This window comes from Elephantulus edwardii, unplaced genomic scaffold (assembly GCF_000299155.1).
Source record: "Elephantulus edwardii isolate Elephantulus edwardi_28Jun2011 unplaced genomic scaffold, EleEdw1.0 scaffold00105, whole genome shotgun sequence".
Taxonomy (NCBI): Eukaryota; Metazoa; Chordata; class Mammalia; order Macroscelidea; family Macroscelididae; genus Elephantulus; species Elephantulus edwardii.
In genome coordinates, this window is record NW_006399855.1 from 1,585,729 (window position 1) to 1,600,158 (window position 14,430).

Here is a 14,430-nt window from a genome sequence, read left to right on the forward strand (position 1 = left end):
GCAAGTTGTACTATGAACCCAAAGGTCTCCAAGGTTAAAATGCACCAATGTGATTCTTTGAAAGAAAGATGGGCAGTCTCTGACAACTGTGATTTATACCCTCAGAAAGATCTCTATATAGAAGGTCTCTATATGAATCAGAACCAACTCTAAGGCAGTGAATTGGATTTGGTTTTTTAGACACTATTTCAGGAACCCTGGTGGCTTGTACTGGTTAAAGATTAGCTGAAGGATTGGCAATTGGGTCTCACCCAGGGCTCCATCTGGAGAATGAACTTATGATCTATTTCTGAGATGATTGCAGCTGAGAAAACCTTAAAGGGCAGTTCTACTGTCATATGGGGTCACAATCAGGCCAAAATGACACTGCAGCATCTAATATGTTGAAATAAACTACTCAGGAACTTTGGTGGTCTTGTAGATAAGGAGTTGCTCTGCCAATACAAAGGCAGGTGTTCTAACACCACAGCTGCTCCAAGGGAAAGGTTGGCAGTGTCCTCTCATATTTACAGCCTCTGAAAACTCTCTGGAGGGTCAGCTTTGAGTTGGTTCTGACTAAACAGCGATGAGTTATTGAGTTGTCTGAATGCGGGTATATAATTATCTACATAACCTTCACCCAAAAGAAGTGCTACTACTATCTCTTGGGCAGAGGCAAGAAAGCTGCTAAACATCCTACTATGCAAGTTTGAAAAACTATGATTCTTCCCTCTAACTGTTGTTGTTGGATGTCATTGAGTCAACTACTCATGTTGACCTATGAGCAATGGAGCTGAACCTTGCACTAGCTTGCACTATCCTCACAATCTCCTGTTTGTCCATTGTTTGTCACTGTGTGAATCCATCTTGTTAAAGATCTTCCTCTCTGTCACTGACCTCCTAGCTTTCTCAGTATAATTTCATTTTCTAAAGACTAACTCCTCTTGAAAATATGCTCAAACTGTCCTAAATTCTAAGTAAAAAATGATAGTCCAATCTTTACACTATCAAGCCAGCTGACTCTGTTACTGAAGTAAACAAATAAAAAGAAATGCAAACCAACCATTATCTTTATAAGCTTCTTTTTATCTTCTGTCACTCTCAAATCTAACTGGCTTCACTGGGTTTTGTTTTAATCCACCAGCTGCTCCATAGGAAAAAAATGGACAGCCTCATCCCATGGGATTTACTGCCTCTGAAAATCCACTTGATGGTCAGCAATGGGTTGATTATGTCACAGTAACATACAACAACATTGTGGTTGAATTGGTTCTGAATCATAGCAGCTCTATGTACAGTTGGAAGAGTCACTGCACCATCTTTACAATTGCTTTGGTGCCTTAACTATCAAAACTCTAAGTGCAATTGAGTTAATTTGGACTCAATTTTTAGAGACCCTGTGATATTATGAGTCATGGCAACTTTGTAAACAACTTTTGTAAACACTGTTCTCATAATTTCTCATATGCTCAAGCCCATCATTACAGTCATTCTGCCAATCTATCTTGTTGGGGAGGGGGTCTTCCTCTCTTTCTCTGATTCTCCACCTTTCTCAGTATGTCCAAAGTATGTGAGACCGGGTTTCAGCATTTCTGCCACGAAAAGCCACCTGATTGCCCTTCCTCCAAGACAGACTTGTTTGTTTTTTTGGTTGTTTTTGTTGTGTGCCATCAAGTTGGAAGTGGCTCATGGCTAACCTTCCAGTAGGTTTTCATAGGATATAAAGCATACAGAAGGAGATTGCTCATCTTTCTCCTGAAGAGTACCTGGTTAGCTTGACCTTGCATACCTTTGGATTGGTGGCACAACTCCTTACTGCTTGATCTCCAGAACTCAGTTCTTTTAGTAGTCTATGGGATATTTTATACTCTTCTCCAACAGTGCAATTCAAAGGGATTGATTTGTCTTATATCATCCTAATTAATTGTCCAACTTTCGGAAGCATAGGAAGCAACTGAAAAACCATGACGTGGGTCAGACTCACTTTTATCTTTAAACTGGCATCTTGGTTTTTAGTCCTTTGGAGAGGTATATTACCTGATAGCAGATTTTCCCAATGCAATGTATCTTTTGATTTTTCTAATCTTCTTTTTAAAAAATTATACTAGTTATTTACAAAATTCTAATACATTGTTTTCCAGAACAGATTCTTCCAATTTCATTTACACTCCTCCTCATCAAATTGTACTACTCCATGATTAATTCCCCCTCCCCCTGCAAATCCTCATTTCTTGACTGCTCTTACCACGGGTGTTGATTGTGGATCTTAGTTGAACAAAATCATTGAACAACTTCTATCTTTTGTTCATCTATCACGATGTTACCTTTTGGTCTATTAATGAAGATATTTGTCTTCTTGATGTTGAGATGTAACTCATATTGAAGGTAGATCCCATGGACCTCCAAAAGAACAAACAGGTATGTCTTGGGGAAGGTGCAGCCAGAGTGCTCCTTGGAGGCAAGGATGATAAAGCTTCATCTCACATACTTTGGACATGTTGCTAGGAGAGACTATTCCTTGGAGAGGGGCAATAAAGACCCTTGACAAAGTGGGTTGACACAGTGACTGCAGCAATAGGCTTGAGTGTGTCAGAGATTGTAAGGATGGGATGAAGTATTCAGTATTCAGACTGGTTCATAGAGTGACTATGTATTGTACTTGACTCAACAGCATCTAACCACAACTGTCTGATCTTCTACAGCAAGTTCTTCAAGTCTTCTTCTTCTCCTTTTTTTTTTTTTGGTAATTGGGAAAAACATATGGGAGGTACAAGGAGGTGAGGGTTGGGGGCAGAAGGGTGAGGATGGGCCAGGATGCAGTTGCAGAGCTGCACAGTTTGGTTGGTGGGGGGAGCAGGTGAAGGAAATGATGAGGGTCCAGAGGGGACCAGATACTACAGAGGAATGACAAGCATTTTCCAACGGTAATTAAACCAACTGTCTTATTGATTTGGGAATTGGATGCCGACTCTCTGGCTTCTTCATGCTGAACAGGGGTGTAGATGTAAAGGGGGGAAGGGAGGATGCTTTATCACCTTACTGGTGGTCTTGGGTTACAGCTGCTTGCCTTCTTGCTCTGTTAGAAGATCTTTTCCTGTCATTTGCTCCCCTCTGGACTGCAAAGTGTTTTTCCAGGTGGGTCCAGTGGGGATGGCTGGTTGAACCCAGAGGCTCCATCCTCCTTTGCTTCCTTAGCTGTCAGTTGTATTTCCTTTTTGTCACTGGCACTGGGTTCAGGGTCAATTCTGGAGTAAAACTCAGAGTTAAGGTTACCTATAGGAAAGGGAGCAAACCTAGAGAGAACAAACTTGTGAGTTACAAATAGAAGGGCTTTGAGGGTGTTGCTTTCAGGTTTACTGGAGGGGGAGGGTGGCAGAAGGTGGCCTAGGTAACATTGGATACCCTAGGCATTCTTTTTTTTTTTCTCCTTCCCCACTCAGGGGTCAATCTGGGGACAATGGCACAATCTGGGGACTGAGGAGCTCACCCTGAGGGCCACGATGGCTCACCCCGAGCCAAGGGCAGAGGGCAGCCCACCCCGGGCAGAGGGCCGAGGGCAGCCCACCCCGGGCAGAGGGCCGAGGGCAGCCCGCCCCGGGCAGAGGGCCGTGACCACTCGCCCCGAGCCAGGGGCCGAGGGCAGCCCATCCCGAGCAGGGCAACTCGCCCCAGGAGCTGGCTGGTATACTCCCCCTCCAATTGCCCCTACCCCAGTCTGGTCCCCTCTCCTGACTGAGGACTCTGTGGTCAGGGATAATGTTTCCAATTCCAGCACTGCCACTTTTACCCCTCTCCCGTAGCTGGTCATACTATATTTTGAAGTAGGTGTCACTGCCCTCCCCCTTTATATATGATATAGGGAACCTGAGAATTGTGAACAGACTCCCCCCAGGTCTAACCATCTTTTGGCAGAAGCATTCAACAGAACAAAATATGTGGTGCATTTAGGATGTCGGTCCTCTTGTGCATGCTGCCACTGTTAAGGTTATCAGACTCACAGTGACTTTCAGCAATCCATTGCATAGGTAATCATCTTCTTTAGCCTGTCCAATGCATAGGTAATCTTCTTTGGCCTGTCCAATGCATAGGTAATTTTCTTCTTTGGCCTGTCCAAGGAGACCCAAACCTGCAGATGGTGGTCATGCATCCCATCCCCCACCTCCTACGCAGGCGGCCAGCAGGGCGCACAGCCGCCCCCCCCCAGCTCAGGAGGCCTGCAGGAGGCGCGCGGTCCCCCCAATGCAGGCGGCCGTTGGGGGCACGCCCCCCCACCCCGCCTCACGGGTGCTCGGCTGGTGTGCGGCCCCTCTTGTGCGGGCGGCCAGCGGGTGCCTGCTTCCCCCACAGCTGCCATCCTGGATCCGAGAATTCTCTCCAGACCAAGTTCACCTTGCAGCAGTGTGGTGGCTTTGCTGTACCAGTCTTGAGGAGGGCCGGTGCCCAGCATCCATCCTGGGTGAGGGAATCCATTCCTTCCGGCTGTGGAAGCCTCATGGTGGTGCAGCGGCTGTGCGGCTCAGCGAGGGCTCTGCAGTTGGGGGGTTTGGAGCCACGAGACTCACCCATTTCTCCTTGGGAATCCTTGAATTCCTGTTGTTGAGCCTTGATCTTCACTGAGGGCCAGTCATCAACTGTTTAAGTGTTCAATTATCAATAAGCCGAGGTCTGTGGAAGGCCATAATGGCCCTGCTTTAAGTGGTTCGCTGTTCCCACAGCTCACCACGCTGTCTCTGCCTCCGCTGCCATCTTGGATCTCCCTCTTCAAGTCTTCTTGACTTTCTGCAAGCAAGGTGTGTCATCTCCATAACAAAGGTTGTTGTTGATGAATCTTCCTCTAATCCTGATGCTGCCTTTTTTGTAGACTCCAGCATCTCAAATTATTTGTTCAGCATACAGACTGAATAGGTATGAAGAAACGTTACAACCTTAATGCACACCTTTTCTTATTTTACACCATGCAATGTTCCCTTGTTCTGTTCAGACTCCTGCTTCTTGTTCTATATATAGTTTTCTCATGAACACAATTATGTGTTCTGGGATTCCTATTCTTCTTAATGTTAGCTGTAATTTGTTATGATCCACATAGTCAAATGCCTTTGCATAGTCAACAAAATACAAAGATCTTTCTGGTATTCTCTGCTTTTAGCCAGGATCCATCTGACATCAGTAAGGATATCTTGGTGCCGTGGCCTCATAAAAGTTCTGTTTGATTCTCTTGTAGTTCCCTGTCGATGTACTGTTCTAGCCATTTTAAAATAACCTTCAGCAAGATTTTACTTGTATGTGACAGTACTGATATTGTTTGTTAATTCCCAAATTTTATTGGATAACCTTTTTTTTGTGGAATAGGAACAAAAATTGATCTCTTCCAGTCAGTTGATGAGGGAGCTATCGTCCAAATTTATTGGCATAGACTAGTGAGCACATCTAGGACTACATCTGTATGTTGAAACATTTCAATTGACATTCCATCAATTTCTGAGGCCTTTTTTTTTTTGCCATTGCTTTCAGCGTAGTTTTAAATTCTTCCTTCATTACCATTAACTCTTGTTCATATGATAATTCTTTAAAAGTTTCAGAAAGATTTGATACACTGAACCAAAGACCAGATGATTTGTTGAATGACATCTAGGATATCATCTCTGAAGAAAGTAGAAGGTCATTTCAAAGACAAGGTAGAAAGAAAAGACAAAAACTGATGTCAGAAGAGATTCTGAAAATTACACTAGAATAGAGAAGAGGCCAAACAAAGAAATTCTGAAGTAAAAGAAATGAGCAGAATATTTCTAAGGACAGTTTGAGAAGACAAAGCAAAGTATTATAGTTCAAAGAAGTGGAGTTAGGAAACCAAAATCGAAAAACATTCAGCATGTCTCAGGCTGAACTGACAGATTCAAGCTTTGAGTTACAGCACTGAAAACTCTATGGGTGGATCTTTGAATGGCATGGTTGAGTGGAAAACTGACCCATAGCTGACCCTTCAGCAGGTTTTGAGAGGCAGTAAATCTCACAGAAGGAGATTTCTCCTCCTTCTCTCACAAAGCATATGGTGTATTTAAACTTCGTCCACTTGATCCTTTTGCCCTTGGGGTTGGCAGCCCAGCTCCTTGCAACTAGACCATCAAAACTCCCTAATGCAGGAAGTGTCAAAAGAAGATGGAAGGAATACACAATAACACAGTACCAAAAACAACAACAACAACAAGATACCTTACTATATAACTTGTTAAATCAATTACTTTTGTTTTCAGGATTAAAAAAAGTAAAGGTGATTTTTCTAGTCAAAGGAACGTAGACAGCCAGGATTTCTGTCTAGGGCTAAATAAACATCGCCATCTGCTGGCACATTTTATAACTGCTGTCTTATGCTTTGAAAATGGAAATACAGGTCTATGTCCTTTAAAGTCTCTTTGGACAACATCTGAGCATTTATTATAAGTCCACGGTCCCATCAAGTTTGGATTTTTGTTTTCTTAAGGAATATTAATTCTGAATTAGTCTATTATTTCCATTTAATGATTTTAAAATGATTTTAAAAACCTCAGAGCCAGACTTTTAGCAGTGGATCATGGGTGGGATACAGACAGGTGAGACAGAGGACATGGCTTTGACTGGCAGGCAGGTGGCACTGATGTGAATCATGTAGAATGTGTTCTGACTCTTTCCCACTTGCTTCCTCTGCTCACTTAGTGCTCCTGCCACCTCAGCCCATGACACTACCAGCACCCTGTTCCTTCAGCCTCCACCAGCAGCTCCTGCAGAAGCAAGAATGGAAACAAGATGTAGACTCTCATAAGGTTAACAAGGTACTTACACAATGTCCAAATCACTTAACATATTATTTCACAGAACATATTGTGAACACTAAGGAGTCCTGGTGGCACAGTGCACTACAAGTTGGACTGTTGTGTGTACTGTCTGAACTGACTCAAAGCTGACCCTCCAGCAGATTTTCAGAGACAGTAAGTAACATAGGAAGAGCTTGCCCATCTCTCTCCCATGGGACAGCTGGAGAGTTCGAACAATGTGCCTTTGGGATGGCAGTGCTGCTGCTTACCCCTAGGCCACCAGAGCTTTTAAATAAAGTAGATGGTTCAGATCCACCAAATGCTGTGCAGGAGAAAAATGAGCAATCTCTTCTCATTTACATCCTCAGAAACCTCATAAAGAGTTACCATGACTTAGAATCAACTCTTCAGCACTGACTGTTCCTGGTAGATGTTAAAGGGTGCATACCTGTACAGTGACACCTTGGAGAACTAGACTCCGTGAGACTGCTTTGTTATTCTGGGTGACATGATTTTTCTGCCTTTGACAAGGTGCAGGCTTACTGTTATCAACTGCTGTCTACTACTGGAAAAATAGCTGTGTTTTTATTCTCTGACCAGTGTCTGCCTTACACACACCCTGAATTTATTAGCCTCTCAAGACTCCTTTTTTTTTTAAATCTGGCCTACAGGCCTGGGACTTGTCAGCCTCTAAAGATTTAAGTAAAATCCTTGAAATCTCCCTCTTTTTCTTTTCTCTCTGTCTCTGTCACTGTCTTTGTCCCACTGCATATGTTTTATATGCAAAACCAATTAAACATATATAAATATATACATTTATATCACAATCTTACTCATTGCCATTGAGTTGGAACTAACTAATAGTTGACCCTCCGGTAGATTTTTCTGAGGCTATAAATCACATAGGAGGAGATTGTCCATCTTTGTCCCATGGAGCAGCTGATGGGTTTGAATCACCATACACGTTAGGCCACTGGAGAGGTTTATTAAATATTAGTATTCTTTGTCTATACACGTAGAGCTAATTACTGAAATATTATCAACCCTTAATGATGGAAACAATAGAAGATAAATACTACAATGCTATTTTAAATTATGGTAAAACACACGTGACAAAACAGTTACCATTTAACAATTTAAAGTATAGATTTCACTGATGAATGTAGATTTCATTAATTATATTCACCACTTTTTAAAACCAGCATTACTATCCATTTAAAAAATTTTTTTTGAATTATTTATTTTATTTTATTTGTTACACATACTACTATCCATTTAAAAATATCATTGTTCCAGTAATAACTCACTATTTCCTCCCCTTTAGACCCTAGTAACCACTAATAAACTTTATGTCTGTGTGTTTCACTATTACAGACTTTCATATTATCAGTCAAAATTCTTACCACTGGACTGATAGGCAACATCATGATGGATGGGGAAACTATTGATATTGTCAATTATTTCATCTTTCTTGGACCCACAGTCAGTATACTTGGTACCAGTAGTCAGGAGACACATTGCACTGGAAAAGTCTGCAGTCAGGGACCTCTTCAAATTATGGAGCAATGATGTGAGATTGAGAAGTAAGGTGTGCCTGATTCAGGCCATGATCATTTCAATCTCTTGCTATGATGCTGAGGGTTAGACAGTGAATAAAAATGACAGAAGAAGAATTGATACCTTTGAACATTGGTGTTTAAGAAGAGTCCTGACAATCCCATGGACTGCCATAAGAACAAACAGATATGTCTTGGAAAAAGTGTGACCAGAATGCTCCTTAGAAATAAAAATGACAAAGCTTTGTCCCTCATACTTTGGACATATGGCTACGAAATGTTATTCCTTGGAAAAGGACATCAAGCTTAGAAAGATGGAGGAAAGACAAAAGAGAAGAAGAGCTTCAACCAGGTGATTTAACACAGTGACTGCAGCAGTGGACTTAAGTGTGTCAGAGATTGTCAGGATGGCACAAGATAGGACAAAGTTTGGATCTGTTGTGCATAGGGCCGCTATGGGTCATTCTTGACTCAGTTACACCTAACAACAACAATGACAGTCTCTCCTATATAGTAAATGGGGTCATACAATATTTGTCCATTTGTGTCTGACTTAACTCACTCAGAATATTGCTTTCAAGATTTTTTCATGTCCCATAACTTCATTTCTCCTAGTAATGTCGAAATATCATTCCATTGTATGTTTGTACCATATTTTCTTTATCTGTTTATCTATCGATGAATCCCTGAGTTGTTTCTATCTTTTGGTTATTATGAATAGTGCTAAAGTGAACATAGGAACACAAGTATCTTAATTTACTTTTGTAAACTAAGGTGTCGTTTAGTCATCTGTGACTCATAGTGATCCTATGTGCAATAATCCGAAACCCTGCTCTATCCTGTAACAATTTCATTGTCTCGTCAGACCCCCGTTACCCCAAGTCACTGAATCAATTAATCTCATCAAGGGTCTTCCTCTCCTGCTCTGTCCCTCCATCCTCCCAAGAATGATGTCCCTCTCCAAGTATGTCAGATAAAGCTTTAGAATCCTTGCCTCCAAGGAGCAGTCTTGTTTCACCCTCTCCAGATTGAACCTATTTTTCTCTCTTAGCAGTCCGTGGTATGTTCAATACTCTTCACCAGCATCACAGCTCAAAGGCATCAATTCTCTTTCTATCATCTGTAGTCACTGTCCAACTCTCCAATGCATAGCATGCAATTGCGAAGACTATAGCCCAGACCATGCTCACCTTAGTCTCCAGCCTAACATTGCTGCTCTTCAGTACTCTGGAGAGGTCCCTCACAGCTGACTTTCCCAATGTAATTCGTCTCTTGATTTCCTGGCTGCTGGTACCAAAAGTGTTGACTACCACAACAAGATAAAGGTAAATAATCCAATTAAAAATGGGCACAGGATATGAACAGACACTTCACCAAAGAAGACATTTAGATGGCTTACAAGCACATGAAGAAATGTTCAAAATCCCTATCTCTAAGAGAGATGCAAATTAAAACAACTGTGAGATACCATCTCACCCCATTCAGAATTGGAAAATTTAACAGAACAGCAAGCAACAAATGCTGGTGAGGTTGTGGAGAAGCTGGAACCCTTATTCACTGTTGGTGGAAGAGTAAAATGGTGCAGCCACTGTGGAAGGCTGTATGGCGCTTTCTCAAAAAGTTGCAAATAGAGATACCATTTGACCCAGCAATTCCACTACTGGGAATATAACCTAAAGAGACTATAACTGACACCCAAGCAGATATATGCACACCCATGTTTATTGCGGCTTTGTTCACAGTAGCAAGGAGTTGGAAATAACCTAAGTGCCCATCAACAAACGAATGGATAGAGAAGCTATGGTATATTCACACAGTGGAATACTATGCTGCATAGAAAAACAAGGAAGTCATGCAATATTATTCCGAATGGGTGACTCTGGAGGACATTATGCTGGGTGAAATATCTCAGTCACAAAAGGACAAATACTGCATGGTGCCACTGTTATAAAACAGGACTGACCTTGGGGGTGGGGAGAGACTGAGAAAGATGGGTTCAGCAATGTATACTGTATTGAAACAGATGAGGGAGAACACTGTCTAAAAGGGATATGTGATTAAGTATTTTTGTCATGACAGGAGTCTAGAGTGAAGGCTACATGGTGGAGTGGACCTGGGGGAGGGTTTGTAAAGCAATGAAAGAATTTTTATTTTACTTTTCCAAGAGAATAGTGTACTAGGGGGGAGGGTTGAGAGGGGAGAAAAGTGCAACAATGAATGAATGGAAATCCAAAGTCTCTGTAAATTTTGGTGGAAATTTATAATAAATTTAAAGAAATTTTTAAAAAAGAGTGTTGACTATGGAGCCAAGCAAACTAAAATTGTTAACTATCTCAAGCTCTTCACCATCCATACTGATGCTGCCAATTGGTCCAGTGGTTAGAATCTCTGTTTTCTTGATGTTGAGCTTCAACCCATATTGAAAGCTGTAGTCCTTGACCCTCTGCAGCAAGCACTTCAGGTCCTCCTCAGTTTCAGCAATCAGGATTATGTCATCTGCATAACTCAGGTTGTTGATGAATCTTCCACCAATCCTGATGCCACATTCCTCCTTATACAGCCCAGCGTCCTGGATGATCTGTTATGCATACAGATTGAAGAGGTATGGAGACAGAATACATCCCTGGTGTACCCCCTTTCTGATTTTGAACCATGTAGTGTCTCCTTGCTCTGTTCTGACGACAGCGTCCTGGTCCAAGTATAGGTTTCACATAAGCACAATCAGAGTCAGCCATAGCTTGTTGTGATCCATCCAGTTAAAAGCCTTTGCATAATCAATGAAGCACAGAGAAATTCCTCTGGTACTCTCTACTTTCTGCCAATATCTATCTAACATTAGCTATAATATCCCTAATACCACGACGTCTTCTAAATTCAGCCTGCACATTTGGCAGTTCTCTGTTGACATATTGCTCCAGTCGTTTTTTTATAATTTTCATCAGAATCTTGCTTGCATGTGATATTAATGATATTGTTCTATAATTTCTGCACTCTGTCAGGTCACCTTTCTTTGGAATGGGAACAAATATCGATCTCTTCCAGGCAGTTGGCCAAGTGGTTGTTCTCCAGATTTCTTGGCACAACTTATTGACCATATGCAGTGCAGCATCTGTTTGTTGAAATATGTCAATTGGTATGCAGTCAACTCCTGGAGCCTTGTTTTTTACCAATTTTTTCAAAGTAACTTGAACTTCCTCCTTCATCACCACAGGCTCTTGCTCATATGTTATTCCATGAAATTCTTCTGTGTCAGCCAATTTCTTCTGATACATTGACACTGTGTACTTCTTCCATCTTCTTTTCATGTTTCTTGGATCATTTAACATTCTACCCAAAGCATCCTTAAGTATTGCCACTTGTGGCTTGAATTTGTTTTTCAACTCCTTCAGCTTAAGAACGCTGAGTGAGTTCAGCCCTTTTGATTTTCTGACTCCAGCTCTCTGCACATTTCATTATAGTATCTTGATTTGTCCTCCTGAGCTGCCCTTTGAAATTTTCACATTGAATGATTTATTCATTGCAAATACCTTTTATAAGAAACACAAACACAGGCTACACACATGGATTTTACCTGATGGTATGCATAGGAATCAAATAGATTACATTTGTGGAAAGACTTGCTGGAGAAGCTCAATCTCAGCTGTGAAAACCGAGTCAGGTGCTGATTGTGGGCAGACCACCAACTACTCATATGTAAGTTCAAGCTGAAGTTGAAGAAAATGAACTCAAATCCATGGGAACAAAAATATGACCTTAAGTCTGTCCCACTCGAATTTCAAAATCATATCAGGAACAGGCTTGAGGCCTTGAGCACTAATGAGCATAGACTTAATGAACTGTGTGAGGGTATCAAGCATATCGTCCATGAAGAATGCAAAAGATCATTGCAAATGCTGAAGAGGAAGAAAAGACCAAGATGGATGTCAGATGAGACTCTGAGTATTGCATTAGAGCGCCGAGAAGCCAAAGCTAGAGTAAGAAATCAAGAAATCAAAGAGATGAACAGAAAATTTCAAAGGGCAGCTCAGGACAACCAATGCAATACATCTTTTCATTTCCTGGGTGCTGGTGCCAAAAGTATTGATTGTGGAGCCAAGCAAACTAAAGCTGTTAACAATCTCAGTCTCTTCACCATCTATCATGATGCTACAAATCGGCCCAGTGGTGAGAATTTTTGTTTTCTTGATAATGAGTTTCAATCCATATTATAAGCTGCAGTCCTTAACCTTCTGCAGCAAGCACTTCAGGTCCTCCTCAGTTTCAGCAAGCAGGGTTGTGTCATCTGCATATCACGGATAGTTGATAAGTCTTCCTCCAATCCTGATGCCACATTTCTCCTCATAGAGCCCAGCCTCCTGGATAATCTATTCTGGATATAGATTGAAAAGGTATAAACTTTTAATTATTTAGACATGAGCAAAAATTTGCAAAATTTAGAAAGGTAGGAGAAATAACCAATTATATGCTGTCCCAATTCCAAGGGAAAGATTATTATTACACTTTGGAATATTTTATTCCAGTTTTTTTTCCTAAGAAAGTGAAAATATATTTTTTATGTTGTTTGTTTTGCCTAGTTGTAATTCAACAATAGGTAACTTTTTGTGTTCTGCTATTTTTCTCTAAATTTACTATAATCATGTCTGTTATTGTGAACATGTGTTGTTATTGTTTTTCTTATGAGGAACATGGGGATGGTTTGTTTCAAAGATACCCTTTTCAGCAAAGGGCGCGCTGTCTCAGTCTCTGTTGTTCGTTGGCAGCCTGTCATGAGTTGGCTGAACTATAAGAGTCAACCTTGGCCAGTCACCTACCAGCCTAACACATATTTATGATGGATGGAGGTTGAGGTATAAAGATCCAGTTATTTCATCTGAAAAGGTGGAGGGTAAGTGAAAAAAAGAAAGTCTTCAACAAGAGGGATTGACACAGTTACTCTAATAATTACACAAATATATCAGAGGATGATGCAGCACAGAGCAAGGTTCAGATCTCTGGTTCATAGGGTCGCTATGAGCTGTAGTTGACAATGACACTTAACAACGCAATACTTCAGCCCAGTGTGAGCACCTTGGATGGGCCATTCTGACTCCAGAGTCCCTTGCGGGTTAGCCGCAGCTAGACCTCTGCTTGTGCTCAGTCTTGTTTCTTTCTCTTCTCATCACAAGTATTGATTCATCCCAAGAGTATTCATTATCTTGATGGCTATCCATGTCAAGTTCTGTTTCCTAGAGAACATATCTTGTGATCCCGTGGACCTATTTTTAATTTTTAGAAAATGAGCTTTGGTGCCATAGTCCCTGCTGTGTGTACTGTGTGTCATGCTGCTAACCAAAAGGCTAAGTGTCTGAATCTCCTCCTTTAAAGATGGCCAGCTTCCTTCTGTTAAGATTTACGGCCTCTGAAACCCAAGGGAGTTCTGTGATTCAGAACTGAACCAATGGCAATGAGAATTTTTTTAGTAGCGGCATAAGCAAGGAGGCCTCATGGTTTAATGATTAAACATTTGGATGCTCACCAAGTGGTTGGTGCTTTGAAACCACCCAGCAGCCCTGTGTAAGAAAGAATTGGCAATCTGTTCCTGTAGATATTACAGTCAACAAAATCCTATGGGGCCATTCCCCTCCTTCCTTCCTTCCTTTATTTTTTTCCCATCCATTCATTGTTGCACTTTTCTCCCCCCCCAACCCCCCCCCCCCAAGTAAAATTCTTTCATTGTTTTACAATCCCTCCCCCCAGGTCAATTCCATTATGCAGCCTTCACTCTGGACTCCTGTCATGACAAAAATACCTGATCACTTATCCCTTTTAAACAGTTTTCTTCCTCATCGGTTTCAGTGCGGTATACATTATTGAACCCATCTTTCTCAGTCTCCCCCCATCCCCGAGGTCAGTCCTGTTTTACAACAGTGACACCATGCAGTGTTTGTCCTTTTGTGACTGAGATATTTCACTCAGCATAATGTCCTCCAGAGTCACCCATTTTGAATAGTATTACATGAGTTCCTTGTTTTTCTATGCAGCATAGTATTTTATTGTGTGAATATACCATAGCTTCTCTATCCATTCGTCTGTTGATGGGCACTTACGTTGTTTTCAACTCCTTGCTA